This window comes from Aplidium turbinatum, chromosome 12 (assembly GCF_918807975.1).
Source record: "Aplidium turbinatum chromosome 12, kaAplTurb1.1, whole genome shotgun sequence".
Taxonomy (NCBI): domain Eukaryota; kingdom Metazoa; phylum Chordata; class Ascidiacea; order Aplousobranchia; family Polyclinidae; genus Aplidium; species Aplidium turbinatum.
In genome coordinates, this window is record NC_137483.1 from 17198309 (window position 1) to 17214154 (window position 15846).

The window sequence follows — 15846 nt, forward strand, 5'->3', positions numbered from 1 at the left end:
AAACCAATTGCAATGGCTTACAACATCACATTGACACAAAATAGAAAATTCCACTCTGGTAATTTTTGTTCCTGAATGAACACAAGTAAGCTACGCTGCTTTACCTCCATCGTGTGTAATCTTCCTTCCAAATATAACCCATTACCTTGAGTCAAAACAAACAACAGAATTAATAGAATCTTATGCATAGCATCAGACCAAGGTGTTCTTTGTTCAGCTATAGTTAGATAACCAACTTAGATTGTTTAGGTTTGAAGACTGCTCGGTTGACAAATTGTTACATGTTACCGTTAGTCAGATATATTACTATTATTTGTCAAACAGGTGGTTGCTGAAAGAAAATAATAATGATTAACGCTAGGTAATGAAAGCCAAATGAGCTAAAGCTTACCGTTCTTTAACTTAACTGTAGGCCTAATAACTAAAACGCAAATATGCTATACGACTGAAATAACACCGTAAAAGTGGTTTTCGGTCTGTTTTGTCAATACGCGACACTCAAATTTGAGATATGCTCTTGAGCACCACCAGTGTCGTTAAGGAGGTGGAGAATGAGATGATGTTTTGTGAACACAAGAAAGTAGGCTATCATGATTCTGCGTGTATTTGCAAATTAGGATTATTGCTTAGTTTTACATCAGTTTTTCGTTCGTCCATTGTTTTATTACAACAGTAGGCTACTACTCAGCCTATTAATATATTCGGTTGCATAAAAGTATTAGCTGAAAAAAATAGCTTTCGCGCACCGGATGCCTACCAACTTCAATTTGCATTTCAAAGAATGTTCAGTCCTAAAGTGTTTTCTAATGAAACAGCCGTTTAATTAATGAGTAAAAATGACAAAATTTTCCAAACCTGGCAAGTAGTGGTGACGAAACTACAAGATGCTGTGCCGCCACGGAAACCAAGACACTGAATAACGATCAGGATTGGCATTCGAAGAAAATAATTGCTGATGGGTCAAAAAGCAGTCAAATAGCTACATAGTGACACAAGGATATTTGCGCAGTGTGATTTGATTTGTCAGCACTTGCAAGCTGCAAACTAAAACATAATACTTGAATAGGATCCAAGTTATGCAAATAAGGTAGCCTAATTAAAATCCAATTTGGGTAAAGAGGTAACTCTTTTAAACCATAAACAGACATATTTCTTATAGGCTTGAAAAGGGCTATATGACTAGCCGAAAACGTTCGCTTGTTGTTTTTTGTTTTTCTAATTAAAATCGTTACAGAAACATTTCATTTGAAACAATAACAAAATTACTGCCACTCCATCAAGATAATGGTATACTACATGCAGTGATGGGCATTATCGGCGATAAGTTACCGGCGATAATTATCGGCGATAAGTTACCGGCGATAATTATCGGCGATAAATTTTTATCGCTTATCGTTATCGCTCAATTATTTTTTCAGTTATCGTTTATCGTTATCGCCAAAGGCAATATTTGATTATCGCCGATAATCGCCGATAAATTTTATTTCGGATCAACACACAAGGTGACAGACCATGAAAAGTAATATTTTTACTATAGCCACCTAGTTAATGAAACTAAAATTGAAATCAGTTCTTCTTTAGTGCCTGAAGTGCGTGTGCACAGGTCGTGGTCAGGGAAGGGGGCACGCCCCCCCTGCAGCGACGGCCCTGACAACACAATAGTTTTTAGAGTTGCAAATTGCAATGCAATGAAATGCATGCAACAATTTAAAGTAACACAACATCACTGAAAGAAGTTATTGCGGAACATGATATTGCTTGAAGCATTTGACATGCAGACAGACATCACATTTTGTGCATCTTGTAGGCTAGTAGTTTTTGCATGACAATAGGCGCATCGAGTTGCGTGGTAAAATTATACTAAATACAGAATAACCTTTCTCATTTACCTATGCGACATAGCCTACCACAATCAAATATTTTTATTCCCACTAATACTGTACAAGTGTACAGTGCCTATATTGTAACTCTTATCTCAACAACTCAGCGTTTTACCATTGCTTTAATGATAGTGTTCACAAAGAAAGCAAAAAAAATATCTGAAATTATCAGTAAATTACGATAATTATGTTATTGTTCTAAAACAAACACATCTAATTTGACAAGCTTGATGGATTTCACAGTATGCACATTTTTACTACCAATAACGCTTAAGATTACTGATAAATTTTCAAGCATTTTGCGTTTTTTGGATTTTTTTCAATTATTGCTGACTTTGCTGTAAACAGCCCTTTAAGCAGAAAACAAAATACAAAGTTAGGAATTTTTTATGGTAGGCTATTTTCATTTGATTTAATTATTTTGCCTACTGCACTAAGCGGCAGTGTAACTCAATTGATAAAAGCATCCAACTGGTATTTGAAGGTATAATTATAAGCACGGCGGTTACCTCAGTGCTTTGATTCTGGATCAAGAGGTTGAAGATTCGATACCCACTGCCGCTGTTGCGATTCTATTCATGCATAACTTACAAAAAGTTTTGTCCCTTTACAGTATATTATGTTCGACTTTTCGTCATGTTAATGAAAACAGTTCGTGCTGCATGGGATGGGGCAGCGCTAATCAAGAAAAAAATAAAAAATTATCGTTATCGGACATTATCGGCGATAATTTTATCGTTTATCGTTATCGCTTAACTTTTTTTTGATTTATCGTTTATCGTTATCGCTTTAGGCATTTTTCGTTTATCGATTATCGTTATCGCTTAACTGAAAAATGAGTTATCGCGCCCAACACTGACTACATGTAGCCTAGATTCTACTGATTAACTAGACATAAGCCAATCTACGTTCAACATTATAATAACAAACTACCAGAGAACTTCAATGATCTTTTCACGCACGTATCATCTACTCGCATACCACCCGAGTCCCGACTCTCAAGTTCCAAATCGCTTTAGGCCTACACTCAATAAGCAAATACCCAAAATGTTTCAAAAAAGTTAAAAATATATTGGAATTAAGGTGTAGGACAATTTACCAGCAAATATAAAAAAAGCACATGGAATTGGAAAAGGCTACAAACTGTTTAGCAAAACTTCCAAAAAACACTTCTTCAATAAGCAAGAACTGCTGCGCGGAAACAATCGGCCACCCCCACTAGTGGGGAACAAACCGACGATGGATTATGATGATGATGATGTAGAAGCGCCAACCACTAATCTAGGCTACCTGATTTTATTTCCAATGTCATTATTATTTCTTTTTTGCATTACTTGCGTACGTTTTTGTTCTTTTAATTTTTTTCCTTTTTCTTCTTGTTAATTTGCCATTTTAAAAATCCGATTGGCTACAGTACTTGCTTTTGTATGAATGAGAGAATGCAGACTCGACGACCTTCTACGATCTGACCTCGACGACCTCCTAGCTACGCCCCAATAGCTCAGTTGATTAATGTGTGACTTGGTGAACGATGAAGATTAAGATCAAGCGACGCTGGTTCGACTCGTGGTGTGTGCGATTGAGCAACGCATTTCAGGACTGCTCTTCATTTAGCGGCATCTAATAGAATAATTCCCCCGCAAAAACACTCCAATAACGGAAACTTCACTCTGTTCACCAACCTTGGTGACTGGCACTGCGTCAGTGGTTCAAAGCCCCTACAAGTAGGCCTATGCCAAACTAACTACCAAGATTAAGCTCTCATAAAAGCTTTACCAGTCCCAGAATACTCAATCAATCAATCACAGGGCTAAGATCTTTCGTACTTTTCACGTTTTGTTTCGCATCCAAACAAAAATAAATGATCATCCATCTCTTCTACGTTTAACTTCTGCAGAACGTATCTGCGATTTGCTGAATTATCGACTGGCCTGCTTTGGTTAATGAGGCTAAATATACACCTAGGCTACTAGTAAGTGAGCATGTAGACTACCCTCAAAGAAAAGGCATTATTAAATAGCCAAAAACAACCAAAATGTATAGTGCAGGCCCTTAGGGGCAAAAATGAGCATCTTTAGGTTAAACGTGTTACACGTTGGTTTTTTGCATTTTTTTGTAGTTGATGAATCTAACTTCAATTTTAGTGGGTGCCGCAACTTTTTGGGCCACGTGATCACCCCCAAATCGGAGATTCCCCCCAAATCAATTTTAAGCTCTTTTCAGGGCATTTCTATGGAATTAGATACGTTATTTTTTTTCATTTGGACTGACTGCCACTACAAAATACACGAGATAAAAATCTCTCAAAATTATGTTATTAATGACGTCATAACATTAATTTTATTCTTTTTTATTATTATTGTAGTCGCTTGTTTGTTGTTGGTGTTACTTTTTTGGTTACAATAAGTTACCAATGCTAAAATAATTCCCTCTTCAAATATGACGTCAGCATTGCATCATGAATGACGTCATAATTTTGTTTTGTGATTTTTTTTTTTTTAGATGTTTTTCGTACAGGTTAGTATAGTGGATAGGCAATAACCAGTATTTTATACAGGTTGATTAGTGATAGGCCTATCATAAATGTAACTACCAAAAAACTACTCATCATCGGAGTATGAGCAAATCTTTCCAGGCTAGATTGGAGGGCAGGAAATTATCAGCCACTCAACAGTCTCGTCGTCCAGGACCCTCAGACCATGCGCACCGTGTGGAGGCCGGTGGGTTAGGCAGTGGTGGATGACATGGTCTGCAGTCTGTTCAGTGGCACCACACTCGCATTCTGGTGAAGGACCCAGGCCCCACTTGTGCATGTCCGAACAAAAACGGCCGACGCCAGTTCGCAGGCGGTTAAGCTTGACCCACGCAAGCCTTGCGAGGGACATCCCTGGTGGACGGGGATCGGCGTCGGGTATAAAGTCAGGAATAAAGGGCCTCAATGAGCAGAGCACCCGGCAGCCCGTTGCAACCGGTTCCCCTGAATCTGCACGTTCCGATCTTATTGGACCGCAGTGGACATGGAGCTGGCCAAGAGTGCGTGCGTAGCCCTCGCGTAGTCACGACCACCTTGAACAACCACACAAGCGAATGGCCTTTGTCTCAATTTGGACCAGGACCGAACAAAGCCCAATGGGAACGACGTTCCACATGTGGTTCGTCCAGTGTTCCGCACTTAAACCAAGTTCTTCTGTGTTCTTAAGTAGTTGTTGTGCGGCAGGCACAAAGGGGCGTCTTGGTTTTAGCCGCTGATTTGAAGGTGGTGGTTGCTTGAATGTTGCATGGAGGGAATGGTCGGGGTCCAGAGCGCGGCAAGCGAGAGAAATCGTGACTCCTTTACGACGTAGCTCAGCGGATTGGATGCCTGCTAGGATGGGTAGGTAGTCCGTCGGAGTGGGCGCAGTCATCTAGTCACAGTAGCCTATACAGTGCATCGTTGATGGCGGTATCAACGTGGTTGGTGTGAGAACTACGTCACCAGACTGGTGCACAGTACTCAGAGGTGGAATGAACAAGGGATAGGGTAGCCATACGAAGAGTTTTGGCATCAGCTCCCCAGCCGGAACCCGCCAATCGCCTCAAAAGTGCGACTGGCGCAGTGATAGATAGTTTTTTGCGCAGTGACTCCAAGTGTCGGTGGTACGTGAGTGACCTGTTCAGAGTTATCCCGAAATAAGTAGGTTCGGCACAGTAGGGCAGGCGCTCCCCATCAATGTTGATGTTTATCTCACGCTGTGCCTCTCGGTTGTTAAGGTGGAAGGCCGCCGACACTGTCATTGCCTTGCTGAGCTGTAGCTTCCATTTCTGGAGGTATGCTGATAGTGTTTGCATGTCTTGGCTGAGGATCCTCTCCACTGACTGCCAATTTCCCGCTGAGTGCAGGAGTGCCAGGTCGTCTGCGTAAGCATATTTCCTGGAAATGGTGGAGGGCAAGTCATAGGTGTATATGTTGAACGGGAGAGGAGCCAAGACTGGGCCCTGTGGGATGCCGTTTTTAAGTTGGCGTAGTCTGCTTCGACGACCGCTACCGGTTGTGAGGGTAAAACTGCGGTTTTGCACAAACACAAGTTCCATCATCATATGGACCATGTGTCTGTCAGGAAGCAGACGGAGTAACTTGCAGGTAAGGCCGCTATGCCATACGGTTACGGTATCATAGGCAGCCGTGAGATCAACAAACACGGCGCCAGCCTTCTTCTTAGCCGAAAAACTGTCCTCAATGTCTTGGGTCATAAGTGTGACCTGATCTACGGATAATCGGGTTCACTGTAATCTCATCGTGGTAATTTCATCGTGGTAATTTCATCGCAGTAATTTCATCACATGGTAATTACATCGCATACATTGTCATCGCATTGTAATTACATCGCAAGACACCACATCGTCAGTAATTTAATCGTCTTCGTCAACGTCCACCCTAACCCTAACGTCCACCCACCCTAACCCTAACTTCGGAGGGAACCAGCTACTAGACGGTTCGATTAGCCTTTCGCCCCTACGCCCAGGTCGGAGAATCGATTTGCACGTCAGAATCGCTACGGCCCTCCACCAGAGTTTCCTCCGGCTTCGGCCTGCCCAGGCGTAGTTCACCATCTTTCGGGTCCCGACGACCGTGCTCTTGCCGGAGCCGGCCCTTTCAGGGCGCCGCCTCGCCGACGGTGCTTCCGTCGCCCCGCAGCTGGTAGCTTACGCAGCTCTCATACTACGATGTAATTACCTGACGATGTGATATACTGCGATGTAATTACCATGCGATGAAATTACCACGATGATATTACCACGATGAAATTACTGCGATGAAATTAGCGGACACCGGTTAATCGTCCGTGTCGGAAGTCAGCTTGCTCACGGGGGAGCTGCGGATTTATTATTGGTTCGACACGGGCGTAGATGAGTCTCTCGGGGATCTTGAAAGGAATGCAGAGCAGTGAGTTTGGGGGGTATAGCTCTTCGGATCCCCTGGGGGCTTCGGCTTAGGAACTGCAACCACAAGGGCTCTTCTCCAGATTCTGGGAATTCTCAGGTGGCGCAAACAGCAGGAAAGAAAGTCTTTCAACCAGGACTTTAAGGAGGCAGCAGCATGGAGTATCAACTCCGGGCATATGTGGTCAGGGCCCGGGGCTTTATCTGATTTTATGTGCTGGAGGGCGGCGGAAAATTCCTCCGGGGTGAACTCACCCGACATGTTGTTCCCGTCTGGCGTTTACCCTCCAGAGGTCCTTCATTTCTTGTAAGACGGATCTGTCTGATTCACGGTCTCTCGACTTGTATTTCCCATTCTCCACGAGTTGTGAGGCGATGGAATTTGCTGAAACCGGACATTGTTGCCGAGAGGCACGTGATCTACCAGATAGGTTGTTCAATGTACTCCATGCTATGCGGCTGGAGTGCGTGAATTCGATTGATTCAACAGCTTCTGCCCAGCAATCCTTCCTCTTTGAGTCCAGCCTTGCTAACAGGGCTGTGGCTGAGCGGTTGGTATCGTTGCCCTGGGGGGCGTGGAGGAAGTCGGAGTAGAGGCTTTCGCACTCCTTATCCCAGCACGGCATGTCGTTCTTTTGTCGGCCGCGGGGATGGAGTGTTTTCCGCTGATGTTATTGCATCACAAAAGTCCTGGTAGGCTTCTTCCATGTTGTTGTTGTGTGGGGATGGGATATACTGTGTGGCTTCGTTGCTGAGAAGGCTGTAGCACTCCCAGTTAGCCATTCTGAAGTTCCATCGCTTAACAGGCTTGCTCAGGACAGGCATTGTGAGCGTTGGAGCCGTGATGAGCGAAGGTCAATGCTGGGACTGGGGGAACTTGTCTAGCACACGTCTGTCCGGTTAGCAATTATCGGGGTCATCACTTGCAAAATTGGAAAATTTACTGCAAGTATCTGAAAAGCATTTGCCCTAGGTTTTTTGCATTAAATCATAACCTTTATGCTCGTTGGACAATCATCAGTTCACATTCGTGATATTGAAGCATTTGAGCAAACTGATTCCACTTTGAAGACACATTTTGCCTGATTTTGCTGAAGGAAAGTTTGTGGTTACAAAATCCGGTAAGAGGTTTTCTGCAATGGCACTTGACCAGAATCATGAGCAGTGCAATGCCGTTGTTAAAGGTAAAGGAGGTACTATAGATTTGTGTCAAAACGAAGAAGCTTTAAAACGATAAATGATTTCTCAACCAATGATTGTAGAAACGGTGACAAAATTTCATGATGAAATTGGCTTTAGTGACAAAAAACTCCAATGGCTACATCACAAAGAAAGTAAAGGTTATCACAAGAGGTTTCGTGAAGAATTGATTTGTTTGGTACAAACGTTTGAAGAGCTTGGCAACTCTTTCACCGACTCGTCTGGAAAACATTTGACAATGTGCTCAAGGCAAGCCTCCAATGATGAAGGTGTGCAACAGCTTCTAAACCTTCATAACTTTGGGAAAAGAAAATTTGAATCGTTTGGATCTTCCAGTTTTCTTGAAGATGAAAATTTTGGAGAACCAATAACCAAAGTATCGTTAGACTTGTTCGGCAAAACGCGAACACCAAAGAAGAACACACAACCCATAGTCAAACATAAATCATCCCTTCTTCATAGAGTGTTTGTTTCAAGCTATGTTTGTGGCAAAGATGCTTGCTGGCCTGTTCTTCAAGCACGAAGTATCATTGTACTCAGCTATAGCATTATTTGCGAACGGTTCTTAGAGATCTACAACAAAACCGGCTCTCGTCACAGTTTTAGAACGTTTTGGATGTCCACAATGTACTGTAGCCTACCAAGTTGCAACGTCTATGTTATTATAGACGGTTCAGCACTCATGCAAATAATAAAACCCAGAGGTAATGTGAAAACATTTGAAGAATACATTTTTTAAATCGTTATCCCTTACGTTACTGACAAGGCAGCAAAGTACAATCGTGTTGACATTGTCTACGATGTATATCTGAAAAATAACATCAAATCTTCTGCAAGAAACAAGCAACGATCTGGATGTTACGTGGCTGTCACAAGTAGGCCTAATACTCGTCTTCCTCTCAACTGGTCTGAGTTTTTGAAAAATGACAACAACAAAACTGCGTTATATCAACTGGTTCAACAAGCTGTGATAACTTCAGTCGATCCAAACTTGTCTACGATTGTTGTTACATCGTTAGATACAGCTCTTAGCAATCAAACATTGGACATGTCTGAGATTTCCTCGTGTGATCACGAAAGAGGAAGAAAACCGCTAATTTTTTCATCTTGAATTCACAGTGTTAAGATTCAGACATTGCATAATCTGGTGTCGTGTAGGCCTATTCATTTGATTTGAATAAGGGAATGCTGGAGTAGCAGAGTGTTGTATAGGTTCCTGTACCTTTCACTAATAATATCGTATTAAATAACCCAAAAATAATATCAAACTGCAACATGAATTTTGAGGACAGCAAGGCAAAGATGGATCAGATACTGACAGGCATGGAAGAGATTTTGAAAAGACAAGAAAGGTATGAACAAAAATACAATAATGACCTAACCACTGCTGCACCCCCTGCTGTTGCTGTGTCTTCATCTTTTGCAGATGGGCTGCAGCAGGCTCAACAAGTGGAGCTGTCGGAGCTATCCAAACAGGTCTATGCTCTCCAAGAGCAAGTTTGGCACCTCCAACAGTCTGCATACAGGACGGATCGCAAGCTGGATGACTTGGAGCAGTATGGGCGAAGCAATTGCCTCATATTGCATGGATGCAATGATACACCAAACAAGGAAAGTAACATTGATTATTCTGAATATGTAGTAAAAAAGTTAAATAAAATTATTAAACCAACAAACTGTCTAACAGTGAGAGACATAGATGCATGCCACCCCTTGCCATCAAAAAATATAAATAAACCAATAATTATTAAATTTGTTAGAAGGATGACAAGGGATGAAATTTTTTATTGCAAAAGTAAATTGAAAACTGATGATGGTCCTAAACTGTCAATCACAGAGTCCTTGACCAAGCGACGTCTTGCACTACTTCGTCAAGCAAGAGATGCCTTTGGCTTCAAGGATGTCTGGACATCCAAAGGAACTGTGTGGTGCTTCTGGGATAATAAAAGGCAAGTCATAGATGATTTTTCAGACATTCCTAAAATCTTTAACCATAAGTCATCTTAAACTATTTTATTAATAACATTATGCTGATTTTCAACTATTTTGAAGCTAAACAAACCATATGACATATTATTATAAATGACTGTAAAACCAAACTCAGGAACCTTTTACTTGATGCATTCCCTAGAACCTTTGAAAAGCTTAGCTTTTGAACCAACCCTACTTTATACCTTTTTATTTTTTCAAGTTTTTATGCATGAATGCAAAACCAAAATGTAACTATTGCATAAAAACAATCAGAAAAAATCAAAAGTTTATTAACTGCTTAACTTATCCCATTGAAGCTCATGTCAAATGTTGTAAAAAAAGCGCAAATTACCAGGACACAAAAAAATGGACATGTACATTGTGCAGCGACTGGAATCCCCCTTTTGCACATCTATCCAATACTGAATTAGCTACACTGGTTGGAAGCCACAGTGTATCAAATCTTACCTTCAAGCCTGACTATCTGAATGATATGTTTGCTAGTATATCTCACACAAACAACAATGACATAGATGACCTTTTTATGCCTAACATATCTGAAACATATTTAGACTCAACAACTGTCAACAAACTAAAAATGGACTGCTCACTGGGGCCAGTCTTCTCTTCATTATGTATCAACGCTCGGTCCATAGTCAATGTAAATAATTTCTCCAAACTTGAGGCCCTGCTGATGTCTATACCCATTAGTCCTGATTTAATTTCTCTTGTCGAAACATGGATTCAGCCTAATTCAAAAGGTCCTTACTTAAACCTACCAGGCTATACATTCATATCAAATGCTCAGATAAACAGTCGCCGTGGAGGGGTAGGAATATACTTAAAAAGTGACACTATGTATACCAAGCGTGATGACATAACCATTATGAAAGAAAAAGTATTCGAATCTCTATTTGTTGATATTTTTATTGGTGGCAAACAAGTGATCAGTGGTAGCATTTATCGAACACCTGCATTGGATGCTGTCAAATTTGGAATTTCTTGATCTTCTTAGTGAGTGCATTAACAACATAGGTACATCAAAACAATGCTACATAATGGGAGATTTTAATTATAATTTATTGGATTATGAAAACATCAATGTAGGCAATTTCACAGACTTAATGTTTTCAAATTCTTTTTACCCACTAATTAATAAACCTACCAGAATTACTGACACCAGTGCAACAGTCTTAGATCAAATATGGTCCAATGTGCAAACAGGTAATGAAAGTCGGTGTAGAATTCTAATTAATGCAATCTCAGACCACTTCCCAGTTATGCATTGTACAAACATTGGAAAACCCTCAGTTACATGTCATCAATATAGGCCTACCAGATCATTTAATCTCTCAAACATACAAAATTTCTCAAATGCTCTGGAAAATGTGGACATCACTTGTTGCTTAAATCAAACTGATGCTGATGAAGTTTATTAGTTATTCATAGGAGAATATACTAGTCAATTTAATAAGCATTTTCCTTTACAAAAAACACCTTTAAAAAAGAATAATTCTTGGTTTGATAAAGAACTACTAGTACATCTATTATGAAGAAAAGAGCGTTTGTTTAAAAAGTACATATCCAATAAAACTATTCACTCCAAACAGAACTACACCTCTGCAAGAAACTTATACTTTCATACAGTTCAACAAAAAAAGAAGGAATTTTATAAATCTAAATTTGAAAAGCAAAAATTTAATATGAAAGCTACTTGGCAAACAATCAACAATCTATTAGGTAAATCCCAGTCTAAGACTAACCATGGCATCAAAATAAATGATAATACAGTCACTGACAGATTAACTATTGCAAATCACTTCAATGATCACTTTTCCTGTGCTGCCCATTCCCTTACAAAAAAATTCCCAAATCAAATACAATATTTTCAACATATCTTGATTCTCCATGCTCTGAGACAATTTATATTTATCAAACTACTTTAAATGAAATAAACAATATTATTCATGTTATGCCAGCAAAAACTAGCAGTGGCATCGATAAAATACCATCCATAGTTGTAAAGTCAACCCCAAACAATATACTGCATGCTTTAACTCATATATTTAACTTATCTTTAACGAGTGGAAAATTCATAAATTCATTTAAGTTGGGGAAGGTGATACCTATCTTTAAAAAGGGTAGCTGCAAAGATTCAAACAACTACAGACCAGTCAGCCTACTACCTGTTTTTTCAAAGATATTAGAAAGAATCATGTAGCCTACAACAGATTATACTCGTTTTTAATTAGACACAATTTTTTCTATAACAATCAATTTGGTTTCAGAAAAAATCATTCCACAAGCCATGCTGCTTCAATGCTAATAGAAAGTATCACCAGTATACTCAATGAGAACCATCTTGCATTAGGAATCTTTCTTGATTTATCTAAAGCATTTGACACCATTGACCATAAAATATTGCTAGATAAATTATATCATTTCGGAATAAGAGGCGTGGCCTATGATTGGTTCATAAGTTACCTGAGTAATAGAAAACAAAGAGTTGTTTTCAATGGCACACTATCTTCTAATGTTAACAACATATCTTTGGGTGTCCTACAAGGGTCTATCTTAGTCCCTCTTTTATTTCTGATTTATGTAAATGACTTTCGTAAATGCCTTCAACACGAAACTGCAATTATGTTTGCAGATGACACCACCATTATATATAAAAATAAAACCATTTCTACTGTATATGATCTGGCAAACCAAGAGCTTGTATGCATAGATCCAGTGGCGGCTCGTGCCATGGGGCTGCAGGGCTGCAGCCCCCCCTGAAAGAAAGAGAAAAAAGGGAAGATATGTTTTCCTCTGTGTTTGTCCGACCCGATTACTTTTTTCACTTATGGATTGCGGATTGAAAATTAAAATATTTAAAAATTTGTTTGGAAACATGGCTTTGGGACAACATTCTTTGCGGTAGCCACTTTAACCATAGATATCTTATATATAGATATGCAACTCAGTGGTGCGTAAGATGTTTGAAGGCTAACAGCGTAGCTATGGCTGTATGCATTGACTTCAAACTTGGCACAGCAAAACAACTTTATTTTTAATATATTTTTTTGGTTTTTGTTTAAATAAAACTTTCTTCGTTTTCAAGTTGACGTATGGATTGCTTGTGATGACGTCACATTCTCGTTCCGCATGGACTGCTTTATGGAGATTCTGGCGATTGAAAACAAATCACAGTCACAGAGGGTACCTCTAAATACCCTTTGTCAGGCATTGTAGGCATTGTCGGGCATTGTCAGGCATTGTCGGGCATTGTCGGCTTTTTGGGGGGTTGTGGAGCATTTTCAGGAGTTGTCGAACATTTTCAGGGGTTTCAGGTATTGTAGAGTAGGCTAACTACTTTCAGGCATTGTTGGGAATTTCTAGGCATTGTGTAGGATTTCCAGGCATTGTCGATCATTATCAGTGGTTGACAGGCTTGTGAGGCATTGTCGAACATTTTCAGGCATTATCGAACATACTCAGGGGTTGTCGAGCATTTTCAGGGGTTGTCAGGCATTGTAGAGTAGCTATTTTCAGGCATTGTTGGGAATTTCCAGGCATTGTCTAGGATTTCCAGGCATTGTCGATCAATATCAGTGTTTGACAGGTTTGGTAGTCATTATGGAACATTTTCAGGCATTGTCGAACATTTTCAGGGATTGTCGAGCATTTTCAGGGGTTGTCAGGCATTGCAGAGTAGCTACTTTCAGGCATTGTTGGGAATTTCCAGGCATTGTCTAGGATTTCCAGGCATTGTTGATCATTATTAGTGGTTGACGGGTTTGTCAGGCATTGTCGAACATTTTCAGGGGTTGTCTAGCATTTTCAGGGGTAGTCAGGCATTCTAGATTAAGCTACTTTCAGGCATTGTTGGGCATTTCCTAGCATTGTCTAAGATTTCCGGGCATTGTCGATCATTATTGGTTTTTGACACGTTTGTCAGGCATTGTCGAACATTTTCATGCATTTTTATTCCCAGCTTTGCATGCGCAGCAGAATGATCCCTTTCTATTTTGCGTAGGTTGTAAACGTATTTACGGTATACACAAACACAGCAGCGTTTAAATGACCTGGCTATCATAAGTATCGACAATGCCTGACAAACCTGTCAAAACCTGGTAATGATCGACAACCCAAGAAAACGTTCGACAACGCCTAACAAACCATCAACCACTGAATATGTTCGACAATGCCTGGAAATCCTAGACAATGCCTGAAGAAGTCCGACAATCATTGGCGTAGCTAGGGGGGGGGGGGGGGAAGGAGGGGAGGACCGCCCCGGGCGGCACGTCTGGGGGCGGCAATTTCAGACTACGATTTTTGATTTTGATTATAATCTGATAAAAAACGCATTTCATTTTCACACAGGGCCGGATTTAGCTAATGGGGGGCCCGGGCACTTTTAGATCAGGGCCCCCCGTGCAAAAAAATTCGCCTACGGCGCGAAACACCCCCTCGACGTCTACAGTAGCATCAATCCAGCACTGCACAGCATTTTGCAGAAACCACAAAAGCTAATAGTAAAAAAATCACATTTTTTTCACGTAGGGGGGCCCTTTAAAAGTCGGGGGTCCAGGGTACCTGCACCCTCTGCCCCCCCTAAATCGGGCCTGTTTTCACATGCTTTTTCTTGAAGGGGCGGCAAAATCTGAATCCACACCGGGCGGCACATTCCCTAGCTACGCCACTGCCGACAATGCCTGCCAGAAAGAATCTAAAGTACTTTATAATGCCTGAGAGCCCCTGACACCTAAAAATATTCGACAATTCTTGAAAATTTCCGACAATGACTGATAATGGTTGACAAGCCTGTCAACCATTGATATTGATCGACAATGCCTGGAAATCCTAGACAATGCCTTGAAATTCCCAACAATGCCTGAAAGTAGCTACTCTACAATGCCTGACAACCCCTGAAAATTCTCGACAACCCCTGAAAATGTTTGACAATTCCTGAAAATGTTCGACAATGCCTGAAAATGTTCCATAATGACTACCAAACCCTGTCAACCACTGATATTGATCGACAATGCCTGGAAATTCCCAACAATGCCTGAAAGTAGCTACTCTACAATGCCTGACAACCCCTGAAAATTCTCGACAACCCCTGAAAATGTTTGACAATTCCTGAAAATGTTCGACAATGCCTGAAAATGTTCCATAATGACTACCAAACCCTGTCAACCACTGATATTGATCGACAATGCCTGGAAATTCCCAACAATGCCTGAAAGTAGCTACTCTACAATGCCTGACAACCCCTGAAAATCCTCGACAACCCCTGAAAATGTTTGACAATTATCGCTACCGTATATCTCACCCTAAAATCGTTCCGGCGCCTCTCTATCTCAGGTTTGTAAACTGCCTACAACAAGCTTTAATGAGTCACTGGAAATAAGCTTAAATGATAGTTCCAACGATCATGAAATAGAAGTTGCATAACCTACGTGAAGAAAGATTATTGTCTTGATTTTTCATAGTAGGCTATTCTGTGAAAACTTGAAATATATGATACGCCATCAAAAATATTCCAAAGGAGCTCAAAAGCTACCACTCGCCAAGCCCAAACCGTACAATAATAGCCTACCATAGATACGCTAGCCAAGCTGGCAACCTTGATTGTTGATTGTGTCCATAAAGTCAGTCGAGCGTGACGATAATTCCACGATTGCTGAGTTGCATATCTATATTTAAGATATCTATGCTTTAACAAGTCGAAATTCTGCCACTGAAATTGACTAGGATGAAACCGCCAACCAATCATAAGCTACGTTTTCTGTGACGTCAAAAGCGCGAAACCCGAAATTGAAAACGCGCGAAAACCATTAACTGCAACCGAAAATTTCCGAAATTGACTTCATTTTGCACTTGCATT